The sequence below is a fragment of the Octodon degus genome, unplaced genomic scaffold, assembly GCF_000260255.1.
Source record: "Octodon degus isolate 3935 unplaced genomic scaffold, OctDeg1.0 scaffold00019, whole genome shotgun sequence".
In the NCBI taxonomy this organism is placed as follows: domain Eukaryota; kingdom Metazoa; phylum Chordata; class Mammalia; order Rodentia; family Octodontidae; genus Octodon; species Octodon degus.
In genome coordinates this window covers 15,170,969-15,175,119 of record NW_004524595.1, presented here as the reverse complement: position 1 = coordinate 15,175,119, position 4,151 = coordinate 15,170,969, and the positions used below count along the sequence as shown (strand labels likewise).

The following is a 4,151-nucleotide window of genomic DNA, read 5'->3' as shown; positions in this document are numbered from 1 at the left end:
TTCATTTGGAAAAACAAGTTGGGCAGTGCTTAGTATCTTCTCTGGGAATTGTATTAACTCTTCATCTATTCTCGGCATTCTGTTTGCTTAGAGAGTGGAGCTCGTGACACAGATCTGAGGGCTTGAAGCTGTTTGCAGATGTACCCCTGCGTAGGCATACGGAAGACAAGAGTGGGTCTCTAATCCCTGCTGACCAGTGGGCAGCAAGGCTGTACTTGAACTATGAAACTCACACTTGAGGTGGACTAGGGTGGAACAGATTTGAGTAGGAGGGGGAGGGTCTAGAAAGCCAGGTTCTGTTACTCTATGCCAAAGACAACAAGGAACTCCCTCCTTGGACTCCATGGGCGCCTCCTGTCATAGCCTTGCTCGGCTGTGGCCCTCTTTGCTTCCCCACCCTCTCCATCCTTTGCTTCTCTCCTTGCCTGGGTGCAGGGCAGCACTGGAGCTTCTGCTCTTGGCTCCCTCTCTTCTCTGTCCTTTTGCTCAGTACGTTTCTTCACTTTCATCCTCACAGCTAGTGTGTACTGATTGTGACTGGTTCTAACATTTCTACCCTGTCCTGCCTCTGCCTTTCTCGTGTGTCTCTGTACAAATGTCCAATTCTGTCTCAAACACAAGACGTGAGCTGAATTTATCTCTTCCTCTCCAAGGTAACCTCCCTCCTGGCTTCCAGTTTCTGTGCTGAGCACCACTGTGAAACTACAAAGGTGTTTTATACCCTTCCTGCTTCTTCCATCAGTGGTCTTCATGGTGTCTGGCTTCTATGATCTATTTCACAGGCTTCCCCACCTGTCTTGTTTAATTAATATAGTATACAGGAAAGCAGGCACAATCTTTGATCCATGCAAGTCACACAGCCGATTTCAAACCACTGGAGAGTGAATTGTACCTGTCCAATATTTTGGGTGCTTTACAGTTCATTCTTCCCTTTCCCAAATTTTGATAGTTTATTTTACTTGCTTATCTTTGAATCTTTGTATACAACATGTAAATAAAAATATGTATAAATAATGTATTAATATTTATCTTATGATTGTTTAGTGCAGAACCTATTTGTTATTTATTTTTTTCACTGACAACATTTTATTGGGCTTCTGACCAAAAATGGGATTTATTTGCCAGGAAGGATGATCCCATCATACTTCTGCTGGAGCCAGCTCATGGCCTCCTCTTTGCTGATCTGTGTTTGGCCCCAGGGCAGCCTGTCCTGCCCTTCTTGTCTGCGATGTTGAAACCTGGCCTACCCAGTGCTACACAGAAGTTCAGGCTGTAGATATCAATGCTTGAGGCATATGTGAAGCCCAGATGAATATGTTCCTAGATCCCAAAACCAAAGTTTCTAGTATCAGAGAAGTTACTTTTCCTTAACTCATACTCTCGCACCTTTAGGCCTTTCTCCAGAATTTCTTCTGCCTTCACTCTTCAGACTGTGCATTGGAAAGCGATCTTCTAATTTCTCCTGATGTCAATAGGACCTCACGGTGTATCTAGCTTTAGAAAACACAGGAGTCTGGCCTGTGAGCTGCTCCAGTACCTTGGCTGCCCACGTCAGTCTGTCTCCACTCTCCCCCACACAAAGGTTAAGGCAGAGTTTGCGAATTCAAAGTTCCTGCATGGAGTTCTCCTTCTCACCTTGGTCCTTTGCCATGGTGGAGAACCAGAAGAGCCTATTTGTTATTTAAAGGAGAATGTTTTAACATCAAGGTCCAAGGGGTCTCGTTTTATTATAATTTGCTAATTTTTTTTTTTTTTTTGGTGGAACCAGTAATTGAACTCAGACCCTTGAGCTTGCCAGGGAAGTGCTTATTCCACTGAGCCATCTCCCTGGCCCCTAATTTGCTAATTTTGGTGGTTCATATTTGATCAATGGCTATTTTAGGTCTTATTCCCACATAGTCTCCCATTTCCTTGTTGTTAAAGAGAAGAAATAGTATTCATGTCATCACCAGGAATGTTGGCCCCTCTCAGCCTAGAAAGAGCTATGAGGTAGTCAGAGGAGGACCAAGCAAAAGTGTTTTATTGTAGGTTACAGAGAAGTGCAGAAAACAGCTTTTCCTGTAAAATTGAAGCAAATAGCTCCCAGGTAAGTGAATCTTGTGTGTGTGTGACAACACACACAAAGAGATTACCAAGGAGATTCATTGTCTAGGTGTTTTTATACACAAAAGAGACTACATCACAGCCAAGTTGATATCAACCCAGGGGGCTATGGTAAGGAAAGCCTGATGGAGAAATGGAACCGTAGAAGCTCAGGGTATGGAGGAGGTGTACTTCTGCAAGCACCATTACTTGCAATTCTAAGCGGAACAAAGACATTCCTTACAAATATATCAATGTCTGGTATCTGGGTGAGAGAATTCCACTGATCTATTGGGGCCTTTGTTTACTCAGCCTTCAGGTGTCCTGGACTTGGTCATAGATGCATCCACTGTTGAATCTTTCTGGCCCCTTCTCTGGCTTGGCCTATCCTGAGCTGTAACTCCACTGGCCAGGGCTCTGCCCATATTCCCCTCCTCTCAGGGGTCTGTGTTGCTTTATGAAGTCTTCTCAGCCTTTCACAGGGCCCTCCTCATCCTCAACACAGCCTCTTGTTAGGTTAGGAAATGATACCTAAACCTTGGAAGACAGAATATACAGCCAAACACACCTGTGGAGGGTTTATGGCTCATATTCCCCAGGACACATATTATCCACATGCTGTAATTTCTTCATCGTTTTACTAAGATACCTGTATCTTTACTGATCTCCCCATGTTCTCCTTGCTGTGATACAATGCCCAATATCCACAATTCAATAACGTTTACCATGGCTTATGTCTTACAAGTTTAGTCCTTGCACAGTTGGCAACGATGAAAACTGCTTATGTAATGGGGCTTATGAGGCAGAAAGAGAAAGAAGAAGCAGGGAAGAAAGACGCAGCCTTATAGGTCAGGCTCCCAGTGACCCATCTCTTCCCACCAGAATCTGCCTCTCAACAGCAAGTCAGCCCCAGTCCCATGAGCCAATCACTTTTCAAGCCCTGTCTATGAGTGTATGAGGATCTAGAGACAAACGATAGCCTCCTGTTATGGAACCCCACCTCTCTTTCTGCAAAATGCATTTGTTCCACCTCTAAAAGTTCCTAAAGTCTTAACAGTTTCAGCATTTACTAAAGTCTAAAGTTTACACAGTGATTCAAGGCAAACTCTTAGTGGTGGAACCCTGTGAAAATAAAAAAAAGAAAGCTAAATGCTTTCAAAGCACAATGGTACATGATAGCATTCCCATCCCCAAAGGGAAAGATATGGGAACAGAAAGGAATGGGACCAAAGCAAGACCAAAACATGGAAGGGCAAGTATTAAAAGATGTAGTTTGTGTCCAGCACCCAGAGAAAGTTGTGGCAAGAGGAGAACTCTAAATGGTTTATGTGGCCGCTGCTACTATGGCTCTGCCTGCTGTAGCCCCTATGGCTTTCCTCTTGGGGTGGATTTTGGTACTGTCCATAGCCTTTCTCAGTGAGTCTTGCATGCTCCTGGCTTTTCCAGCTTCCTACAGACTCCACTGCACTTTGGCTTCACACAGCTTTATGCATTGCCCTCTGAGAGGCACACTGCTTAAAAGCTGGGTGGAAGCCTGTCTGACCCCACAACTCTTTACATTCTTCATTCTTATAAAACCAGCATCACCAGGGTGACACTGAGATCTGCTGTGAACTTGAGCAATACCCTACCTGGTCCTCTTGTATCTTAGCTTCAGAGGTCTCTGAGTGCCTGGATGGCTAAGTACTGTGAAGCGAGTGACAGAAAAATCAGTTCTGTAGGCTCAGGGAACTAATTCTCTAAAGACCCTTCTCCAGAAAGGCACCCTGGGGTTCTCTCTCAAAGTAAAATCTTTCATTGGATTTTTCTTTTAACCCTATACGCCCCTTGAGCCAGTGAAGGCTAGTATGTTGCTTATTCCTCAAATACTTTCAAGGCATCTTTCCTGTTGTTTTAATGGAAACTATTTGGCTTCTTTACAGTGTTCTATTAACAAATATGCTTTTCTTTATCCCAACTTTGCAAGTGTTTCTTTTCTGGCAAAACTCCAAACGTTTCAAATTATTGTTTTTCACTGTAGATCTGGCTACAAGTGTTGAGAAGTACCCATACTACATCCTGGGCATTGG

General features: G+C 43.9%; 1 pseudogene; it reads right to left on the bottom strand.

Annotated features, from left to right (window-relative positions):
- Positions 1–1,114: 1,114 nt before the first annotated feature.
- LOC105741679 lies at positions 1,115–1,651 on the bottom strand (annotated as a pseudogene).
- Between the last annotated feature and the right edge of the window lie 2,500 nt (positions 1,652–4,151).